This window comes from Pseudoliparis swirei, chromosome 23, assembly GCF_029220125.1.
Source record: "Pseudoliparis swirei isolate HS2019 ecotype Mariana Trench chromosome 23, NWPU_hadal_v1, whole genome shotgun sequence".
Lineage (NCBI taxonomy): Eukaryota > Metazoa > Chordata > Actinopteri > Perciformes > Liparidae > Pseudoliparis > Pseudoliparis swirei.
Genome location: NC_079410.1, coordinates 1,482,189 through 1,506,071, shown reverse-complemented (window position 1 = coordinate 1,506,071; position 23,883 = coordinate 1,482,189). Strand labels below are relative to the sequence as shown.

The 23,883-nt window shown below is 48.2% G+C and overlaps 1 protein-coding gene across 3 annotated transcripts in view; it reads left to right on the top strand.

Annotated features, from left to right (window-relative positions):
• Positions 1-23,883, top strand: part of LOC130188860 (proline-rich transmembrane protein 2) — a 29,991-nt gene continuing 6,108 nt past the window's right edge. The window contains exons 1-4 of one of the 3 annotated variants that reach the window (XM_056407399.1): positions 1-88; positions 14,556-14,740; positions 15,244-15,342; positions 16,975-17,145. The gene's annotated coding sequence lies outside the window, so the exon portion shown is untranslated. Of the gene's footprint in view, positions 89-14,555; positions 14,741-15,243; positions 15,343-16,305; positions 17,146-23,883 lie in introns of those variants that run through there. The other 2 variants (XM_056407398.1, XM_056407400.1) reach the window with 2 other exon arrangements.

The window sequence follows — 23,883 nt, the reverse complement described above, 5'->3', positions numbered from 1 at the left end:
TGCGCGCAGCCTCCTCCCGGTACTCCGTCACCGTGTCCTCCACCACGGCCAGCACCTCCTTCACCACCGCGGCCAGCCGCTCCGTCAGGTAGGCGTTCAGGAGCTGCAGCTTGGTCATCCTGGAGACGCGGACAGCCACACCGGAAACGGAGCCGGGCGACAACAAACGAAAACAGGAAGCGGGGTCGCTGCCGTCCGGCGGGACGCGGTGTCCTTCAAAATAAAAGGGGGCATATTTTTTATTTATTTAAAATAACTGAAAAAATAATGATGTACAATACTGTTCATAATGAGGATCATAATATATAATACTTAGATAATAATATGAGGACAACAGTATGGGTAAAACGTAGTAGGAAGCCATTTTAAAGATAATGATTATAAATGTATTTATTAATAATTTCAGGACTCAGGAAAAGCTCCACAGCTACTGACACGTTGAGTCATCTGTATATATATTGTAAATGGTTTAAATATAATAAGGTCAAATATGCAGAACAACTCCCACTTATGTTAAACTCAATGTGGTTCAAAATAATAAATAAATAAAGATCATACAAGAAAAAGCAACACAATGTAACATGGTCAAGAGTTGTGCAACGAAATGCAGTTTGTTACTAGAAAGATTATGATATTATTATTATTATTATGTGTTACAAGTGCATTCTCTCTCCTGGCCACCAGGGGGCGACTCCTCTGGTTGTATAGAACAGCGGTCCCCAACCTTTTTTGAGCCACGGACCGGTTCCGTGTCAGAAATTGTTTTCACGGACCGGCAATATAAATGATGTAATAAATATGACGTCATACAATTATACGAAGGGCATGAAGTGCCAAAACTACAACTCATCATTACGCCGAGTGTGAGCCGTGCGCTTGTTTACCTGCAACGAGCCGCTGATGGAGACGGCGACACAGACGTGTGTTTGGTCCGCTGCTCCTAACCGAGTTCTGGTCGCTGTCATTAGAACAGGCAGAGTTGTTGTGTGAAATGTCCCTTAACCGTCATTTGCATCTCGAACACATTTTTTTCTAGCTCGGACGGGCTCGATTCACCGGGTGGGTTTGTTTACAAATGGATTGCAGGTCTATTCTTTTGCAGTCGGGTCTTTTGTGGTTGGAGTACCGCTCAAACTCTTTTAAAAGCCTCTTCCACCCGGTCAACGTCTGAAACATGTAGAATATTCCGCTGTTCACTCGCCCACACAGCAGCGACTTTATCGGCCAACTTGAAAACAGTTGTCATTTCCCTGAAGTGACAGAATTCATTGAGCAGGTTGAATATGTTTTAAGATTCTTTGTCACTGAAATGTGCCGCCAGCAGAGGGTTCGGCGCGTGAGACTCTCCTGCAGCGAGAAACCCGAACTTTAAGACTCCTGAACGCGGCTCAGACACACGGGTGGATCCGGTCCTATTTCAAAATAATATATTTTTCCGACTGATTAAAAAAAAAAAATTTGCTTCTTGTGTTGAAGCTGCATTCTCTCTACTGACCACCAGGCAAACACCCTGTTCGTGCATAAAACAGTTTGTATGAGTACTTGGTCCCAGAACAAAGTATCCCTGGTATGTGTGAGTCTCCCCCCCCCCCCCCCCCGAGTCTTGTGACGGATGAGTCTCCCCCCCCCCCCCGAGTCTTGTGATGGATGAGTCTTCCCCCCCCCCCCCGAGTCTCGTGATGGATGAGTCTTCCCCCTAGAGTCTCGTGATGGATGAGTCTTCCCCAGAGTCTTGTGATGGATGAGTCTTCCCCAGAGTCTTGTGATGGATGAGTCTTCCCCAGAGTCTTGTGATGGATGAGTCTTCCCCAGAGTCTTGTGATGGATGAGTCTTCCCCAGAGTCTTGTGATGGATGAGTCTTCCCCCTAGAGTCTCGTGATGGATGAGTCTTCCCCAGAGTCTTGTGATGGATGAGTCTTCCCCAGAGTCTTGTGATGGATGAGTCTTCCCCAGAGTCTTGTGATAGATGAGTCTTCCCCCCCAGAGTCTTGTGATGGATGAGTCTTTCCCGCCCCCCAGAGTTTTGTGATAGATGAGTCTTCCCCAGAGTCTTGTGGTAGATGAGTCTTCCCCAGAGTCTTGTGGTAGATGAGTCTTCCCCAGAGTCTTGTGATGGATGAGTCTTCCCCAGAGTCTTGTGATGGATGAGTCTTCCCCAGAGTCTTGTGATGGATGAGTCTTCGCCAGAGTCTTGTGATGGATGAGTCTTCCCCAGAGTCTTGTGATAGATGAGTCTTCCCCCCTCGAGTCTTGTGATAGATGAGTCTTCCCCAGAGTCTTGTTATGGATGAGTCTTCCCCAGAGTCTTGTGATGGATGAGTCTTCCCCAGAGTCTTGTGATGGATGAGTCTTCGCCAGAGTCTTGTGATGGATGAGTCTTCCCAGAGTCTTGTGATGGATGAGTCTTCCCAGAGTCTTGTGATGGATGAGTCTTCCCAGAGTCTTGTGATGGATGAGTCTTCCCCTAGAGTTTCGTGATGGATGAGTCTTCCCCCTAGAGTCTCGTGATGGATGAGTCTTCCCCAGAGTCTTGTTATGGATGAGTCTTCCCCAGAGTCTTGTGATGGATGAGTCGTCCCCAGAGTCTTGTGATGGATGAGTCTTCCCCCCTCAGAGTGATGTGATGGACGAGTGTTCCCCAGAGTTTCGTGATGGATGAGTCTTCCCCCTAGAGTCTCGTGATGGATGAGTCTTCCCCAGAGTCTTGTGATGGATGAGTCTTCCCCCTAGAGTTTCGTGATGGATGAGTCTTCCCCAGAGTCTCGTGATGGATGAGTCTTCCCAGAGTCTTGTGATGGATGAGTCTTCCCCAGAGTCTTGTGATGGATGAGTCTTCCCCAGAGTCTTGTGATGGATGAGTCTTCCCCAGAGTCTTGTGATGGATGAGTCTTCCCCCTAGAGTCTCGTGATGGATGAGTCTTCCCCCTAGAGTCTTGTGATGGACGAGTCTTCCCCCTAGAGTCTTGTGATGGACGAGTCTTCCCCCTAGAGTCTCGTGATGGATGAGTCTTCCCCAGCGTCTTGTGATGGATGAGTCTTCCCCAGAGTCTTGTGATGGATGAGTCTTCCCCAGAGTCTTGTGATGGATGAGTCCTCCCCCCCCCCGAGTCTTGTGATGCATGAGTCTTCCCCCCCGAGTCTTGTGATGGATGAGTCTTCCCCCCCAGAGTCTTGTGATGGATGAGTCTTCCCCAGAGTCTTGTGATGGATGAGTCTTCCCCAGAGTCTTGTGATAGATGAGTCTTCCCCAGAGTCTTGTGATGGATGGGTCTTCCCCCAGAGTCTTGTGATAGATGAGTCTTCCCAGAGTCTTGTGATGGATGAGTCTTCCCAGAGTCTTGTGATGGATGAGTCCCCAGAGTCTTGTGATGGATGAGTCTTCCCCAGAGTCTTGTGATAGATAAGTCTTCCCAGAGTCTTGTGATGGATGAGTCTTCCCCAGAGTCTTGTGATGGATGAGTCTTCCCCAGAGTCTTGTGATAGATGAGTCTTCCCCCCCAGAGTCTTGTGATAGATGAGTCTTCCCCAGAGTCTTGTGATGGATGAGTCTCCCCAGAGTCTTGTGATGGATGAGTCTCCCCAGAGTCTTGTGATGGATGAGTCTCCCCAGAGTCTTGTGATGGATGAGTCTTCCCAGAGTCTTGTGATAGATGAGTCTTCCCCCCCAGAGTCTTGTGATGGATGAGTCTTTCCCCCCCCCCAGAGTTTTGTGATAGATGAGTCTTCCCCAGAGTCTTGTGGTAGATGAGTCTTCCCCAGAGTCTTGTGGTAGATGAGTCTTCCCCAGAGTCTTGTGGTAGATGAGTCTTCCCCAGAGTCTTGTGATGGATGAGTCTTCCCCCCCCCCCAGAGTCTTGTGATGGATGAGTCTTCCCCAGAGTCTTGTGATGGATGAGTCTTCGCCAGAGTCTTGTGATGGATGAGTCTTCCCCAGAGTCTTGTGATAGATGAGTCTTCCCCCCTCGAGTCTTGTGATAGATGAGTCTTCCCCAGAGTCTTGTTATGGATGAGTCTTCCCCAGAGTCTTGTGATGGATGAGTCTTCCCCAGAGTCTTGTGATGGATGAGTCTTCACCAGAGTCTTGTGATGGATGAGTCTTCCCCAGAGTCTTGTGATGGATGAGTCTTCCCCAGAGTCTTGTGATGGATGAGTCTTCCCCAGAGTCTTGTGATGGATGAGTCTTCCCCCTAGAGTTTCGTGATGGATGAGTCTTCCCCCTAGAGTCTCGTGATGGATGAGTCTTCCCAGAGTCTTGTTATGGATGAGTCTTCCCAGAGTCTTGTGATGGATGAGTCTTCCCAGAGTCTTGTGATGGATGAGTCTTCCCAGAGTCTTGTGATGGATGAGTCTTCCCCAGAGTTTCGTGATGGATGAGTCTTCCCCAGAGTCTCGTGATGGATGAGTCTTCCCAGAGTCTTGTGATGGATGAGTCTTCCCCAGAGTTTCGTGATGGATGAGTCTTCCCAGTGTCTTGTGATGGATGAGTCTTCCCCAGAGTCTTGTGATGGATGAGTCTTCCCAGAGTCTTGTGATGGATGAGTCTTCCCCCTAGAGTCTCGTGATGGATGAGTCTTCCCCAGAGTCTTGTGATGGATGAGTCTTCCCCAGAGTCTTGTGATGGATGAGTCTTTCCCAGAGTCTTGTGATGGATGAGTCTTCCCCCTAGAGTCTCGTGATGGATGAGTCTTCCCCAGAGTCTCGTGATGGATGAGTCTTCCCCAGAGTCTTGTGATGGACGAGTCTTCCCCCTAGAGTCTTGTGATGGATGAGTCTTCCCCAGAGTCTTGTGATGGATGAGTCTTCCCCAGAGTCTCGTGATGGATGAGTCTTCCCCAGAGTCTTGTGATGGATGAGTCTTCCCCAGAGTCTTGTGATGGATGAGTCCTCCCCCCCCCCGAGTCTTGTGATGGATGAGTCTTCCCCCCCGAGTCTTGTGATGGATGAGTCTTCCCCCCCAGAGTCTTGTGATGGATGAGTCGTCCCCCCCCCAGAGTCTTGTGATGGATGAGTCTTCCCCAGAGTCTTGTGATAGATGAGTCTCCCCCCCCCCCAGAGTCTTGTGATGGATGAGTCTTCCCCAGAGTCTTGTGATAGATGAGTCTTCCCCAGAGTCTTGTGATGGATGAGTCTTCGCCAGAGTCTTGTGATGGATGAGTCTTCCCCAGAGTCTTGTGATGGATGAGTCTTCCCCCCCCCAGAGTCTTGTGATGGATGAGTCTTCCCCAGAGTCTTGTGATGGATGAGTCTTCGCCAGAGTCTTGTGATGGATGAGTCTTCCCCCGAGTCTTGTGATGGATGAGTCTTCCCCAGAGTCTTGTGATAGATGAGTCTTCCCCAGAGTCTTGTGATGGATGAGTCTTCCCCAGAGTCTTGTGATGGATGAGTCTCCCCAGAGTCTTGTGATGGATGAGTCTCCCAGAGTCTTGTGATGGATGAGTCTTCCCCAGAGTCTTGTGATAGATGAGTCTTCCCCCCCAGAGTTTTGTGATGGATGAGTCTTCGCCAGAGTCTTGTTATGGATGAGTCTTCCCCAGAGTCTTGTGATGGATGAGTCTTCCCCAGAGTCTTGTGATGGATGAGTCTTCCCCAGAGTCTTGTGATGGATGAGTCTTCCCCCTAGAGTTTCGTGATGGATGAGTCTTCCCCCTAGAGTCTCGTGATGGATGAGTCTTCCCCAGAGTCTTGTGATGGATGAGTCTTCCCCAGAGTCTTGTGATGGATGAGTCTTCCCCAGAGTCTTGTGATGGATGAGTCTTCCCCCTAGAGTCTCGTGATGGATGAGTCTTCCCCCTAGAGTCTCGTGATGGATGAGTCTTCCCCAGAGTCTTGTGATGGATGAGTCTTCCCCAGAGTCTTGTGATGGATGAGTCTTCCCCAGAGTCTTGTGATGGATGAGTCTTCCCCCCCAGAGTCTTGTGATAGATGAGTCTTCCCCCCCAGAGTCTTGTGATGGATGAGTCTTCCCCCCCCCAGAGTCTTGTGATGGATGAGTCTTCCCCCCCCCCCTAGAGTCTTGTGATGGATGAGTCACCCCCCCCCAGAGTCTTGTGATGGATGAGTCTTCCCCAGAGTCTTGTGATAGATGAGTCTTCCCCAGAGTCTTGTGATATGAGTCTTCCCCAGAGTCTTGTGATGGATGAGTCTTCCCAGAGTCTTGTGATGGATGAGTCTTCCCAGAGTCTTGTGATGGATGAGTCTTCCCCCTAGAGTTTCGTGATGGATGAGTCTTCCCCCTAGAGTCTCGTGATGGATGAGTCTTCCCCAGAGTCTTGTTATGGATGAGTCTTCCCCAGAGTCTTGTGATGGATGAGTCTTCCCCAGAGTCTTGTGATGGATGAGTCTTCCCCAGAGTCTTGTGATGGATGAGTCTTCCCCCTAGAGTTTCGTGATGGATGAGTCTTCCCCAGAGTCTTGTGATGGATGAGTCTTCCCCAGAGTCTTGTGATGGATGAGTCTTCCCCAGAGTCTTGTGATGGATGAGTCTTCCCCAGAGTCTTGTGATGGATGAGTCTTCCCCAGAGTCTTGTGATGGATGAGTCTTCCCCAGAGTCTTGTGATGGATGAGTCTTTCCCAGAGTCTTGTGATGGATGAGTCTTCCCCCTAGAGTCTCGTGATGGATGAGTCTTCCCCCTAGAGTCTTGTGATGGACGAGTCTTCCCCCTAGAGTCTCGTGATGGATGAGTCTTCCCCAGAGTCTTGTGATGGATGAGTCTTCCCCAGAGTCTTGTGATGGATGAGTCTTCCCCAGAGTCTTGTGATGGATGAGTCTTCCCCAGAGTCTTGTGATGGATGAGTCTCCCTCCCCCCCGAGTATTGTGATGGATGAGTCTTCCCCAGAGTCTTGTGATGGATGAGTCTTCCCCCGAGTCTTGTGATGGATGAGTCTCCCTCCCCCCCGAGTATTGTGATGGATGAGTCTTCCCCAGAGTCTTGTGATGGATGAGTCTTCCCCCGAGTCTTGTGATGGATGAGTCCTCCCCCCCCGAGTCTTGTGATGGATGAGTCTTCCCCCCCAGAGTCTTGTGATGGATGAGTCTTCCCAGAGTCTTGTGATGGATGAGTCTTCCCCAGAGTCTTGTGATGGATGAGTCTTCCCCAGAGTCTTGTGATGGATGAGTCTTCCCCAGAGTCTTGTGATGGATGAGTCTTCCCAGAGTCTTGTGATGGATGAGTCTTCCCCAGAGTCTTGTGATGGATGAGTCTTCCCCAGAGTCTTGTGATGGATGAGTCTTTCCCAGAGTCTTGTGATGGATGAGTCTTCCCCCTAGAGTCTCGTGATGGATGAGTCTTCCCCAGAGTCTTGTGATGGATGAGTCTTCCCCAGAGTCTTGTGATGGATGAGTCTTCCCAGAGTCTTGTGATGGATGAGTCTTCCCAGAGTCTTGTGATGGATGAGTCTTCCCAGAGTCTTGTGATGGATGAGTCTTCCCAGAGTCTTGTGATGGATGAGTCTTCCCCAGAGTCTTGTGATGGATGAGTCTTCCCCAGAGTCTTGTGATGGATGAGTCTTCCCCCTAGAGTTTCGTGATGGATGAGTCTTCCCCAGAGTCTTGTGATGGATGAGTCTTCCCCCTAGAGTCTTGTGATGGATGAGTCTTCCCCAGAGTCTTGTGATGGATGAGTCTTCCCCAGAGTCTTGTGATGGATGAGTCTTCCCCAGAGTCTTGTGATGGATGAGTCTTCCCCAGAGTCTTGTGATGGATGAGTCTTCCCCAGAGTCTTGTGATGGATGAGTCTTTCCCAGAGTCTTGTGATGGATGAGTCTTCCCAGAGTCTTGTGATGGATGAGTCTTCCCCAGAGTCTTGTGATGGATGAGTCTTCCCCCTAGAGTCTTGTGATGGATGAGTCTTCCCCAGAGTCTTGTGATGGATGAGTCTTCCCCAGAGTCTTGTGATGGATGAGTCTTCCCCAGAGTCTTGTGATGGATGAGTCTTCCCCAGAGTCTTGTGATGGATGAGTCTTCCCCCTAGAGTCTTGTGATGGATGAGTCTTCCCCAGAGTCTTGTGATGGATGAGTCTTCCCCAGAGTCTTGTGATGGATGAGTCTTCCCCAGAGTCTTGTGATGGATGAGTCTTCCCCCTAGAGTCTTGTGATGGATGAGTCTTCCCAGAGTCTTGTGATGGATGAGTCTCCCCAGAGTCTTGTGATGGATGAGTCTTCCCCAGAGTCTTGTGATGGATGAGTCTTCCCCAGAGTCTTGTGATGGATGAGTCTTCCCCAGAGTCTTGTGATGGATGAGTCTTCCCCAGAGTCTTGTGATGGATGAGTCTTCCCAGAGTCTTGTGATGGATGAGTCTTCCCAGAGTCTTGTGATGGATGAGTCTTCCCAGAGTCTTGTGATGGATGAGTCTTCCCAGAGTCTTGTGATGGATGAGTCTTACCCAGAGTCTTGTGATGGATGAGTCTTCCCAGAGTCTTGTGATGGATGAGTCTTCCCCAGAGTCTTGTGATGGATGAGTCTTCCCAGAGTCTTGTGATGGATGAGTCTTCCCCAGAGTCTTGTGATGGATGAGTCTTCCCCAGAGTCTTGTGATGGATGAGTCTTCCCCAGAGTCTTGTGATGGATGAGTCTTCCCAGAGTCTTGTGATGGATGAGTCTTCCCCAGAGTCTTGTGATGGATGAGTCTTCCCCAGAGTCTTGTGATGGATGAGTCCTCCCAGAGTCTTGTGATGGATGAGTCTTCCCAGAGTCTTGTGATGGATGAGTCTTCCCAGAGTCTTGTGATGGATGAGTCTTCCCCAGAGTCTTGTGATGGATGAGTCTTCCCCAGAGTCTTGTGATGGATGAGTCTTCCCAGAGTCTTGTGATGGATGAGTCTTCCCCAGAGTCTTGTGATGGATGAGTCTTCCCAGTGAGTCTTCCCCAGTCTTGTGATGGATGAGTCTTCCCAGAGTCTTGTGATGGATGAGTCTTCCCAGAGTCTTGTGATGGATGAGTCTCCCAGAGTCTTGTGATGGATGAGTCTTCCCCAGAGTCTTGTGATGGATGAGTCTTCCCCAGAGTCTCGTGATGGATGAGTCTTCCCCAGAGTCTCGTGATGGATGAGTCTTCCCCAGAGTCTTGTGATGGATGAGTCTTCCCCAGAGTCTTGTGATGGATGAGTCTTCCCCAGAGTCTTGTGATGGATGAGTCTTCCCCAGAGTCTTGTGATGGATGAGTCTTCCCCCTAGAGTCTCGTGATGGATGAGTCTTCCCCAGAGTCTCGTGATGGATGAGACTTCCCCAGAGTCTTGTGATGGATGAGTCTTCCCCCTAGAGTCTCGTGATGGATGAGTCTTCCCCCGAGTCTTGTGATGGATGAGTCCTCCCCCCCCCGAGTCTTGTGATGCATGAGTCTTCCCCCCCGAGTCTTGTGATGGATGAGTCTTCCCCCCCAGAGTCTTGTGATGGATGAGTTGTCCCCCCCCCAGAGTCTTGTGATGGATGAGTCTTCCCCAGAGTCTTGTGATAGATGAGTCTCCCCAGAGTCTTTTGATGGATGAGTCTTCCCCAGAGTCTTGTGATAGATGAGTCTTCCCCCCCCCCCAGAGTCTTGTGATGGATGAGTCTTCCCCCCCCCAGAGTCTTGTGATGGATGAGTCTTCCCAGAGTCTTGTGATGGATGAGTCTCCCCAGAGTCTTGTGATGGATGAGTCTTCCCAGAGTCTTGTGATAAATGAGTCTTCCCCAGAGTCTTGTGATGGATGAGTCTTCCCCAGAGTCTTGTGATGGATGTGTCTCCCCAGAGTCTTGTGATGGATGAGTCTTCCCAGAGTCTTGTGATAGATGAGTCTTCCCCAGAGTCTTGTGATGGATGAGTCTCCCCAGAGTCTTGTGATGGATGAGTCGTCCCCCCCCCAGAGTCTTGTGATGGATGAGTCTTCCCCAGAGTCTTGTGATAGATGAGTCTTCCCCCCCAGAGTTTTGTGATGGATGAGTCTTCGCCAGAGTCTTGTGATGGATGAGTCTTCCCCAGAGTCTTGTGATGGATGAGGCACTAATTTGGTTTAAATCCTATTTATCAGATCGATCTCAGTTTGTATTTGTAAACGATGACGCCTCGATAACCACCAACGTTAATCACGGAGTTCCACAAGGTTCTGTGCTTGGACCAATTTTATTTACCTTATACATGCTTCCTTTGGGCAATATTATCAGGAAACACTCCATAAACTTTCATTGTTATGCAGATGACACTCAACTATATTTATCGATAAAACCAGAGGAGAGCAACCAACTCTGTAAAATTCAAGCATGTCTTAAAGACATAAAACATGGATGACCTGCAACTTGATGTTAAACTCAGACAAAACCGAGTAATTTTAATCGGCCCTGAGCACCTCAGAGATCAATTATCTGGTGATGTGGATTCTGTAGACGGCATTGCCCTGGCATCCAACACCACTGTAAAGAATCTTGGCGTTATCTTTGATCGGGACTTGTCCTTTAACTCCCACGTAGCAAATCTCAAGGACTGCATTCTTTCATCTCGTAATATTTCAAAAATCAGGCACATCTTGTCTCAAAAGATGCAGAAAAATTGGTTCCTTGCGTTACTTGAGACTGGATTACTGCAACTCCTTATTAGCAGGCTGCTCTAATAAATCTCTTAGGTCCCTCCAGTTGATCCAGAATGCTGCAGCTCGTGTTCTCACTAAAACTAAGAAAAGAGATCACATCACTCCTGCACTAGCTGCTCTGCACTGGCTCCCAGTAAAATCAAGAATCACTTTTAAAATTCTTCTCTTAACCTACAAAGCCTTGATTGGTGATGCTCCATCATATCTTAAGGAGCTTGTCGTGCCATATTGCCCCACTAGAGAGCTACGCTCACTAAATGCGGGACTACTTGTAGTTCCTAGAGTCTTAAAAAGTAGAATGGGAGCCAGAGCCTTTGGTTATCAAGCTCCTCTTTTATGGAACCAGCTTCCAATTTCAGTCCGGGAGGCAGACACAGTCACCTCGTTTAAGAGTAGACTTAAGACCTTCCTCTTTGACAGAGCTTATAGTTAGGGCTGAATCAGGTTTGCCCTGGTCCAGCCCTTGATATGCTATAGGCTTATAGCTGCCGGGGACGTTTTAGGATGCACTGAGTACCTATCTCTTTTTCTCTCTTAAGGATGAATTTTCATCTCTCAATCACGTTACTAACTCTGCTTTCTCCCGGAAGTCCTTTTGACTTTCGTCTCATGGGGTCATCGGACCCTATGCGACGGCATAGATCCTATCTGCCTGATGGATCGTCTGGGTCGTGGAATTCCTGCTCATGACTACGCCACTGTCCTGATGAGACTCCGCCCACTCCTCCGCCAGACCGCCATCTGCCTGATGGATCGTGGAGGTCTCCATCGTGGAATATGCCTACTATGAACTATTCATACACTCTGTCATATTCATTGAATGTATTTTAACTCTAAATCTGTCCTTCTGTACACATTACATCTATTGCATCTGTCCATCCTAGGAGAGGGATCCTCCTCTGTTGCTCTCCTCCAGGTTTCTTCCCTTTTTGTCCCGCTGAAGGGTTATTTGGGCGTTTTCCTGGTCCGATGTGAGGTTTTGGGGCAGGATGTCTATGTGTACAGATTGTAAAGCACTCCGAGACAAATTTGTAATTTGTGAAATTGGGCTATACAAATAAACTGAATTGAATTGAATGAGTCTTCCCCAGAGTCTTGTGATGGATGAGTCTTCCCCCTAGAGTTTCGTGATGGATGAGTCTTCCCCCTAGAGTCTCGTGATGGATGAGTCTTCCCCAGAGTCTTGTGATGGATGAGTCTTCCCCAGAGTCTTGTGATGGATGAGTCTTCCCCAGAGTCTTGTGATGGATGAGTCTTCCCCCTAGAGTCTCGTGATGGATGAGTCTTCCCCCTAGAGTCTCGTGATGGATGAGTCTTCCCCAGAGTCTTGTGATGGATGAGTCTTCCCCCCCCCAGAGTCTTGTGATGGATGAGTCTTCCCCAGAGTCTTGTGATGGATGAGTCTTCCCCAGAGTCTTGTGATAGATGAGTCTTCCCCAGAGTCTTGTGATGGATGAGTCTTCGCCAGAGTCTTGTGATGGATGAGTCTTCGCCAGAGTCTTGTGATGGATGAGTCTTCCCCCGAGTCTTGTGATGGATGAGTCTTCCCCAGAGTCTTGTGATAGATGAGTCTTCCCCCCTCGAGTCTTGTGATAGATGAGTCTTCCCCAGAGTCTTGTTATGGATGAGTCTTCCCCAGAGTCTTGTGATGGATGAGTCTTCCCCAGAGTCTTGTGATGGATGAGTCTTCCCCAGAGTCTTGTGATGGATGAGTCTTCCCCAGAGTCTTGTGATGGATGAGTCTTCCCCCTAGAGTTTCGTGATGGATGAGTCTTCCCCCTAGAGTCTCGTGATGGATGAGTCTTCCCCAGAGTCTTGTGATGGATGAGTCTTCCCCAGAGTCTTGTGATGGATGAGTCTTCCCCAGAGTCTTGTGATGGATGAGTCTTCCCCAGAGTCTTGTGATGGATGAGTCTTCCCCCTAGAGTTTCGTGATGGATGAGTCTTCCCCCTAGAGTTTCGTGATGGATGAGTCTTCCCCAGAGTCTTGTGATGGATGAGTCTTCCCCAGAGTCTTGTGATGGATGAGTCTTCCCCAGAGTCTTGTGATGGATGAGTCTTCCCCAGAGTCTTGTGATGGATGAGTCTTCCCCAGAGTCTTGTGATGGATGAGTCTTCCCCAGAGTCTTGTGATGGATGAGTCTTCCCCCTAGAGTCTCGTGATGGATGAGTCTTCCCCCTAGAGTCTCGTGATGGATGAGTCTTCCCCCTAGAGTCTTGTGATGGACGAGTCTTCCCCCTAGAGTCTCGTGATGGATGAGTCTTCCCCAGAGTCTTGTGATGGATGAGTCTTCCCCAGAGTCTTGTGATGGATGAGTCTTCCCCAGAGTCTTGTGATGGATGAGTCTTCCCCAGAGTCTTGTGATGGATGAGTCTTCCCCAGAGTCTTGTGATGGATGAGTCCTCCCCCCCCGAGTCTTGTGATGGATGAGTCTTCCCCCCCGAGTCTTGTGATGGATGAGTCGTCCCAGAGTCTTGTGATGGATGAGTCTTCCCAGAGTCTTGTGATGGATGAGTCTTCCCCAGAGTCTTGTGATGGATGAGTCTTCCCAGAGTCTTGTGATGGATGAGTCTTCCCCAGAGTCTTGTGATGGATGAGTCTTCCCCCTAGAGTCTCGTGATGGATGAGTCTTCCCCCTAGAGTCTCGTGATGGATGAGTCTTCCCCAGAGTCTTGTGATGGATGAGTCTTCCCCAGAGTCTTGTGATGGATGAGTCTTCCCAGAGTCTTGTGATGGATGAGTCTTCCCCAGAGTCTTGTGATGGATGAGTCTTCCCAGAGTCTTGTGATGGATGAGTCTTCCCAGAGTCTTGTGATGGATGAGTCTTCCCCCTAGAGTCTTGTGATGGATGAGTCTTCCCCAGAGTCTTGTGATGGATGAGTCTTCCCCAGAGTCTTGTGATGGATGAGTCTTCCCCAGAGTCTTGTGATGGATGAGTCTTCCCCAGAGTCTTGTGATGGATGAGTCTTCCCAGAGTCTTGTGATGGATGAGTCTTCCCAGAGTCTTGTGATGGATGAGTCTTCCCCAGAGTCTTGTGATGGATGAGTCTTCCCCCTAGAGTCTCGTGATGGATGAGTCTTCCCCCTAGAGTCTCGTGATGGATGAGACTTCCCCAGAGTCTTGTGATGGATGAGTCTTCCCCAGAGTCTTGTGATGGATGAGTCTTCCCCAGAGTCTTGTGATGGATGAGTCTTCCCCAGAGTATTGTGATGGATGAGTCTTCCCCAGAGTCTTGTGATGGATGAGTCTTCCCCCGAGTCTTGTGATGGATGAGTCTTCCCCCGAGTCTTGTGATGGATGAGTCCTCCCCCCCCGAGTCTTGTGATGGATGAGTCTTCCCCCCCCCAGAGTCTTTTGATGGATGAGTCTTCCCCAGAGTCTTGTGATAGATGAGTCTTCCCCAGAGTCTTGTGATGGATGAGTCTTCCCCCAGAGTCTTTTGATGGATGAGTCTTCCCAGAGTCTTGTGATAGATGAGTCTTCCCCCAGAGTCTTGTGATGGATGAGTCTCCCCAGAGTCTTGTGATGGATGAGTCTTCCCCCAGAGTCTTGTGATAGATGAGTCTTCCCCCAGAGTCTTGTGATGGATGAGTCTTCCCCAGAGTCTTGTGATAGATGAGTCTCCCCAGAGTCTTGTGATGGATGAGTCTTCCCCAGAGTCTTGTGATGGATGAGTCTCCCCCAGAGTCTTGTGAAAGATGAGTCTTCCCCAGAGTCTTGTGATAGATGAGTCTTCCCCCCCAGAGTCTTGTGATGGATGAGTCTTCCCCCCCAAGAGTCTTGTGATGGATGGGCTGTCTTAACCTTCAGTGTAGCATGAAGGTCGGGCCGGTTCCCGTGGATTACTGTGATCCATCCGGGCCTGTATGACCAAAGCAGGTGCTTGTTGGCCTCTACCAGGGTCAGCGATCCGGTTTTCATGGACAGGAAGTGTCCGCTTTGAGGACCTTCAGAATGGGTTAGGTAAGCCTAACCTCTGCTCTTTGCAGATGCTGTGGTTCTGTTGGCTCCTTCAGAACGTGACCTTCACCACCTCCAAGTCCGAGGCCACGGTCCCTGTATGACGGACAGGTGGCTTGGTACAAACTGAGCCAAAAGGGTCCAGATGAGGTGGTTCAACATCGGGATCCTCCTGGATGCCTCCCTTCAGAGGTCGACTGGGCACATCCAACTGGTGAGGTGGACCAAGAACCCGCTGGTGGGACTACCTGGTCTGGCCTCAGGGTTCACCAGGAATATATATCTAAACATAAATCTATATATATATATTTAGATATATGTTCATATTTATAAATACATAAATATATATATGTGTATATATATATATTTAGTTTTAATATATGTATATATTATAGACATATATATTTAGATATATGTTTATATTTATACATACATATATGTATATATTTATACATATATATATATATATTTAGTTTTAATATATGTATATATATATTATAGACATATATATAAATATATATTTAGATATATGTTTATATTTATACATGTATATATGTACATATATAAATAAATATTTAGTGTTAAAATATAAATGTTTCAAATAGTTATTGAATGTATATACCCTCCAATGCATCTTAGTAAGTATTCAACATTTGAACAACGTATTGGTGTTCATGTTTCATGAGGTCACATGTGTGTTATTGTCTTCATTAATAGAGCTCCTCGTGTGAGGAGTGTGTGGTCGTACGGTGACTGGTGCATTGTGGGCTTTGTGCTCCGTCAGCAGAACCTCAGGAGGATGGGGACAGAAAAGAGGTGCAGCAAATCCGCCACGGAGAAGCACGGCAGTACCGGAAGTGGGCTCGTTCCTCTTCAGAATAAGAGGGTTTCTTTTTTATATCAAATTATTTTAGGAAAAAAAATAAATGTAGAAGAAAGATGATAACAATTGATATCTTAACCTCATTTAGATTATTACAAAGTACACCGCCTGGCTATAGTCTGATTTAATTGTATCAATAATTTTATATAATTTATTTATGTTTGATGAATGTTTAATTAATTAATACATTTATCAAAGTACTTTATATATATATATCGGTATATATATACAGGCAGGCACGTGCACAGACATTTTGGGGGGCAGGTGCTCAAACCAAAAAAAAGGGCACCCAATGCCAAAAAAATTCTGACAGAGTTGAAGCATTAGCATCATTACACTGATGATGCAATACATCCTCGACCTGCGTTTCCTCTGGCAGCACCAGACCGCTAGCTTACATTTTCTTTATGAATAAAGATGAATTATTATATAGCAACAACAGTACAAGCGTTCTGATTGGCTAATGGGCGTCATGCCAGCCACGTATTGCCCTCCTGGTCTGTTGAATAGAACGGAATAAGAATTCTCTCTCTCTCTTCTCTTGAATTCTCTCTCTTCTCTCTATTCTCTAAACATAACTAGCGTCAGTAAACAGCTGGACGAGGCTTTGAAATCACGGAGTTGTTTGTTTATTTTATTAGGAAACGTCGGACCAGTTGTGACGTCATGTTTTCAGCAGCGCTAATGTTGTGGTTGATTTATCACAAAACAACGTTAGGGGACAAACACCGTCAGGACCTGTTTGTCTGGTGCTGCGGGTCAGAGAAGGAGGTGCACCCGTTTGGTGGCGCGAGGAGCACTGCGCGCGGAGGAAGTGGAGGAGGGAGGGGCGCGGCGGGGGGAGGGAGAGGAGGGGGGGGGGCTCGTGAGCGCCGCGGAGCATGTGGGGGCGAAATTCTCACAATAACTCAAATAAATGCCCTGTCGGATATTAAAACACATTTGGGGGGACTTGATGACAGAAAGAGTAACTTTTATTCTTAAATACGGATGAATAAAAAAAACGTGTCTCCAGCAAAAAGGGCCCTTTACTCATCCAGGGCAAAGGGGAGGAGCTTGAGCACCACTAGGGCTCTACCTGTGCACGTGCCTGTATAATACAGGTATATATGTATATATATACCTGTATGTATATATCTATGTATATACATGTATATACACATTATTTCATTAATAAATACCCTATGCGAAGAACCCTGCTGAGCTTTTATTTTGAAAGCTTGTGAGAGGCACTGATTGTAGCTTCAGTGAGCTTCACACTAGTGTAAGATGGATATGAAGGAAGCTACTGTACTACACACACACACACACACACGTACTACACACACACACATACGCACACATACACACACACGTACTACACACACATACACACGCACATACACACACACACGTACTACACACACATGCACACATACACACACACACGTACACACATACACACACACACACACACACACACACTCTTGGAGCCCCCACCTTCCCTTTCACCTCTTGCAGTAGAACAGAAAGCTGCTGCAGCGACGTCCCACCACTCTGCATCACACACTCCACCATCTTCACAGAGCAGCAGAGAGGAGGAGGAGGAGGAGAAGAAGCAGAAGAAGCAGAAGAAGCAGCAGAAGAAGCAGCAGCAGCATCGTCTCCGTCGGGCGTTCCGAGCAGACACCTCTGTGGGGTCTTTGTGAGTCTCCTGCACCATGAGCAGGCAGCTCCCTGAGGACTAGGACCACCAGGTGAGGAGCCTACCTGTCTCACACCTCACATGTCTCACACGTCTCACATGTCTCACATGTCTCACACCTCACATGTCTCACACCTCACATGTCTCACACCTCACATGTCTCACACCTCTCATGTCTCACATGTCTCACACCTCACATGTCTCACATGTCTCACATGTCTCACGTCTCACATGTCTCACGCCTCACATGTCTCACATCTCTCATGTCTCACGCCTCACATGTCTCACGTCTCACATGTCTCATGTCTCACATGTCTCACATGTCTCACGTCTCACATGTCTCACATGTCTCATGTCACACCTCTCATGTCTCACATCTCTCATGTCTCACGTCACACATGTCTCATGTCTCACGTCTCACATGTCTCATGTCTCACGTCTCACATGTCTCATGTCTCACATGTCTCACGTCTCACATGTCACACATGTCTCACATGTCACATGTCTCACATCTCTCATGTCTCACGTCACACATGTCTCACATCTCACATGTCTCACGTCTCACATGTCTCTCATGTCTCACGCCTCACATGTCTCACATGTCTCATGTCTCACATGTCTCAGCCTCACATGTCTCACGTCTCACATGTCTCACATGTCACATGTCTCACACGTCACATGTCTCACACCTCACATGTCTCATGTCTCACATGTCTCACGTCTCACATGTCTCACGTCTCACATGTCTCAGCCTCACATGTCTCACGCCTCACATGTCTCACGTCTCACATGTCTCATGTCTCACATGTCTCATGTCTCACATGTCTCATGTCTCACACCTCACATGTCTCACGTCTCTCATGTCTCACATGTCTCACACGTCTCACGTGTCTCATGTCTCACATGTCTCACACCTCATGTCTCACACCTCTCATGTCTCTCATGTCTCACACGTCTCATGTCTCACATGTCTCACACCTCTCATGTCTCATGTCTCACACCTCTCATGTCTCACATGTCTCACACCTCTCATGTCTCACACCTCTCATGTCTCACATGTCTCACGTCTCATGTCTCTCATGTCTCACACCTCTCATGTCTCACACCTCTCATGTCTCACACCTCTCATGTCTCACATCTCTCATGTCTCACATGTCTCACACCTCTCATGTCTCACACCTCACATGTCTCACAACTCACATGTCTCACACCTCTCATGTCACACCTCTCATGTCACACCTCTCATGTCACACCTCTCATGTCTCACACCTCACATGTCTCACATCTCTCATGTCTCACATGTCTCACACCTCTCATGTCTCACACCTCTCATGTCTCACACCTCATGTCTCACACCTCACATGTCTCACATTTCTCATGTCTCACACCTCATGTCTCACACCTCACATGTCTCACACCTCACATGTCTCACATGTCTCACACCTCTCATGTCTCACACGTCTCACATCTCTCATGTCTCACACCTCACATGTCTCACATCTCATGTCTCACACCTCTCATGTCTCACACCTCTCATGTCTCACACCTCACATGTCTCACATCTCTCATGTCTCACACCTCTCATGTCTCACATCTCATGTCTCACATCTCTCATGTCTCACATGTCTCACACCTCTCATGTCTCACACCTCTCATGTCTCACACCTCTCATGTCTCACACCTCTCATGTCTCACACGTCTCATGTCTCACATGTCTCACACCTCTCATGTCTCACATCTCTCATGTCTCACACCTCTCATGTCTCACACCTCACATATCTCACACCTCACATGTCTCACGTCTCTCATGTCTCTCATGTCTCACATGTCTCACACCTCTCACGTCTCACATGTCTCATGTCTCATATGTCTCACATGTCTCATGTCTCACATGTCTCAGCCTCACATGTCTCACGTCTCACATGTCTCACGTCTCACATGTCTCAGCCTCACATGTCTCACGCCTCACATGTCTCATGTCTCACACCTCACATGTCTCACGTCTCACATGTCTCATGTCTCACGTCTCACATGTCTCATGTCTCACATGTCTCATGTCTCACATGTCTCACACCTCTCATGTCTCACATGTCTCACGTCTCACATGTCTCACGTCTCACATGTCTCATGTCTCTCATGTCTCACATGTCTCATGTCTCTCATGTCTCACACCTCTCATGTCTCATGTCTCACATGTCTCACACGTCTCACGTGTCTCATGTCTCACGTCTCACATGTCTCATGTCTCTCATGTCTCACACCTCTCATGTCTCACACCTCTCATGTCTCACACCTCTCATGTCTCACATGTCTCACGTCTCACACATGTCTCACACCTCTCATGTCTCACCTCTCACGTCTCATGTCTCACCTCTCATGTCTCACCTCTCATGTCTCACGTCTCACCTCTCATGTCTCACCTCTCATGTCTCACCTCTCATGTCTCACCTCTCATGTCTCACCTCTCATGTCTCACGTCTCACCTCTCATGTCTCACCTCTCATGTCTCACCTCTCATGTCTCACCTCTCATGTCTCACCTCTCATGTCTCACGTCTCTCATGTCTCACATGTCTCTCATGTCTCACACCTCACATGTCTCACACCTCATGTCTCACATTTCTCATGTCTCACACCTCACATGTCTCACGTCTCACATGTCTCACATGTCTCTCATGTCTCACACCTCTCATGTCTCACATGTCTCACACCTCTCATGTCTCACACCTCACATGTCTCACCTCTCATGTCTCACCTCTCACGTCTCACACCTCTCATGTCTCACCTCTCACGTCACACCTCTCATGTCTCACCTCTCATGTCTCACCTCTCATGTCTCACACATGTCTCACATGTCTCACATCTCTCACATCTCTCATGTCTCACATGTCTCACACCTCTCATGTCTCACATCTCATGTCTCACATGTCTCTCATGTCTCACACCTCACATGTCTCACACCTCTCATGTCTCACATGTCTCACGTCTCACATGTCTCATGTCTCTCATGTCTCACACCTCTCATGTCTCACACCTCACATGTCTCACACCTCACATGTCTCACACCACATGTCTCACACATGTCTCACACACGTCTCACACATGTCTCACACATGTCTCACACATGTCTCACACATGTCTCACACATGTCTCACACATGTCTCACACATGTCTCACACATGTCTCACATCTCTCATGTCTCACACCTCACATGTCTCACATCTCTCATGTCTCACACCTCTCATGTCTCACACCTCACATGTCTCACATCTCTCATGTCTCACACCTCTCATGTCTCACACCTCATGTCTCACATGTCTCACACCTCTCATGTCTCACACCTCTCATGTCTCACACATGTCTCACATGTCTCACATGTCTCACACATCTCTCATGTCTCACACCTCTCATGTCTCACATGTCTCACACATGTCTGACACATGTCTCACACTCATGTCTCACATGTCTCATGTCTCACATGTCGTCTCACATCTCTCACATGTCTCACACTCTCATGTCTCACACCTCGTCTCACATGTCTCACATGTCTCACATGTCTCACACCTCTCATGTCTCACATGTCTCACTCACATGTCTCACATATGTCTCACACTCTCACGTCTCACATGTCTCATGTCTCACATGTCTCACATGTCACATGTCTCATGTCTCATATGTCTCACATGTCTCAGCCTCACATGTCTCACGTCTCACATGTCTCACGTCTCACATGTCTCATGTCTCACATGTCCTCATGTCTCACATGTCCTCATGTCTCACATGTCCTCATGTCTCACATGTCTCACATGTCTCTCATGTCTCACATGTCTCACCTCTCATGTCTCACCTCTCATGTCTCACGTCTCACATGTCTCATGTCTCTCATGTCTCACATGTCTCACACCTCATGTCTCACACCTCTCACGTCTCACATGTCTCACGTCTCACATGTCTCACACCTCTCATGTCTCACACTCTCATGTCTCACATGTCCTCATGTCTCACACCTCTCATGTCTCACCTCTCATGTCTCACTCATGTCTCACCTCTCATGTCTCATGTCCCTCATGTCTCATGTCTCACACCTCTCATGTCTCACATCTCTCATGTCTCACATGTCTCACATCTCTCATGTCTCACATGTCTCACACCTCTCATGTCTCACACCTCTCATGTCTCACATGTCTCACACCTCTCATGTCTCACACCTCTCATGTCTCACACCTCTCATGTCTCACACCTCTCATGTCTCACACCTCACATGTCTCACACCTCTCATGTCTCACACCTCTCATGTCTCACATGTCTCATGTCTCACATGTCTCACGCCTCACATGTCTCACACCTCACATGTCTCATGTCTCACGTCTCACATGTCTCACACCTCTCATGTCTCACACCTCACATGTCTCACACCTCACATGTCTCACATCTCTCATGTCTCACACCTCACATGTCTCACATGTCTCACACCTCTCATGTCTCACACCTCTCATGTCTCACACCTCTCATGACTCACACCTCACATGTCTCACATCTCTCACCTCTCATGTCTCACACCTCTCATGTCTCACACCTCTCATGTCTCACACCTCTCATGTCTCACACCTCATGTCTCACATGTCTCACACCTCTCATGTCTCACACCTCTCATGTCTCACATCTCTCATGTCTCACACCTCACATGTCTCACATCTCTCATGTCTCACACCTCTCATGTCTCACACCTCACATGTCTCCCTCACATGTCTCACATGTCTCACTCATGTCTCACATGTCTCACATCTCTCATGTCTCACACCTCTCATGTCTCACACTTCTCATGTCTCACATCTCACATGTCTCACATCTCTCATGTCTCACATGTCTCACACCTCTCATGTCTCACACCTCTCATGTCTCACACCTCACATGTCTCACACCTCACATGTCTCACATGTCTCACACCTCTCATGTCTCACACGTCTCACATCTCTCATGTCTCACACCTCTCATGTCTCACACTCATGTCTCACATGTCTCACATCTCATGTCTCACACTTCTCATGTCTCACCTCTCATGTCTCACATCTCTCATGTCTCACACCTCTCATGTCTCACATCTCTCATGTCTCACACCTCTCATGTCTCACACCTCTCATGTCTCACATGTCTCACGTCTCACATGTCTCACACCTCTCATGTCTCACACCTCTCATGTCTCATGTCTCACACCTCTCATGTCTCACACCTCTCATGTCTCACCTCACCTCTCATGTCTCTCATGTCTCACATGTCTCACACCTCTCATGTCTCACGTCTCTCATGTCTCACATGTCTCACATGTCTCACGTCTCATGTCTCTCATGTCTCACACCTCTCATGTCTCACACATGTCTCACCCCTCATGTCTCACCTCTCATGTCTCACCTCTCATGTCTCACACCTCTCATGTCTCACATCTCTCATGTCTCACACCTCTCATGTCTCACATCTCTCATGTCTCACACCTCTCATGTCTCACACCTCTCATGTCTCACCTCTCATGTCTCACCTCTCACGTCTCACACCTCTCATGTCTCACCTCTCATGTCTCACCTCTCATGTCTCACCTCTCATGTCTCACCTCTCATGTCTCACCTCTCATGTCACACCTCTCATGTCTCACCTCTCATGTCTCACGTCTCACCTCTCATGTCTCACCTCTCATGTCTCACACCTCTCATGTCTCACACCTCTCATGTCTCATGTCTCACACCTCTCATGTCTCATGTCTCACACCTCTCATGTCTCACATGTCTCACACCTCTCATGTCTCACCTCTCATGTCTCACATGTCCTCATGTCTCACATGTCCTCATGTCTCACATGTCCCTCATGTCTCACATGTCCCTCATGTCCCACATGTCCTCATGTCTCACATGTCCCTCATGTCTCACATGTCTCACATGTCTCACCTCTCATGTCTCACACGTCTCACATCTCATGTCTCACACCTCTCATGTCTCACACCTCACATGTCTCACATCTCTCATGTCTCACACCTCTCATGTCTCACACCTCTCATGTCTCACACCTCACATGTCTCATGTCTCACACCTCTCATGTCTCACATGTCTCACATGTCTCACATGTCTCACATGTCTCACATGTCCCTCATGTCTCACATGTCCTCATGTCCCTCATGTCTCACATGTCCTCATGTCTCACACCTCTCATGTCTCACACCTCTCATGTCTCACACCTCTCATGTCTCACACCTCTCATGTCTCATGTCTCACACCTCTCATGTCTCACATGTCTCTCATGTCTCCCACCTCTCATGTCTCACACCTCATGTCTCACACCTCATGTCTCACCTCATGTCTCACACCTCTCATGTCTCACACCTCTCATGTCTCACATCTCACATGTCTCACACCTCTCATGTCTCACACCTCTCATGTCTCACACCTCTCATGTCTCACACCTCTCATGTCTCACACCTCTCATGTCTCACACCTCACATGTCTCACATCTCTCATGTCTCACATGTCTCACACCTCTCATGTCTCACACCTCTCATGTCTCACATCTCTCATGTCTCACACCTCACATGTCTCACATCTCTCACACCTCATGTCTCACACCTCTCATGTCTCACATCTCTCATGTCTCACACCTCTCATGTCTCACACCTCTCATGTCTCACACCTCTCATGTCTCACACCTCACATGTCTCACACACATCTCACACATGTCTCACATCTCATGTCTCACACCTCTCATGTCTCACACCTCTCATGTCTCACACCTCTCATGTCTCACACCTC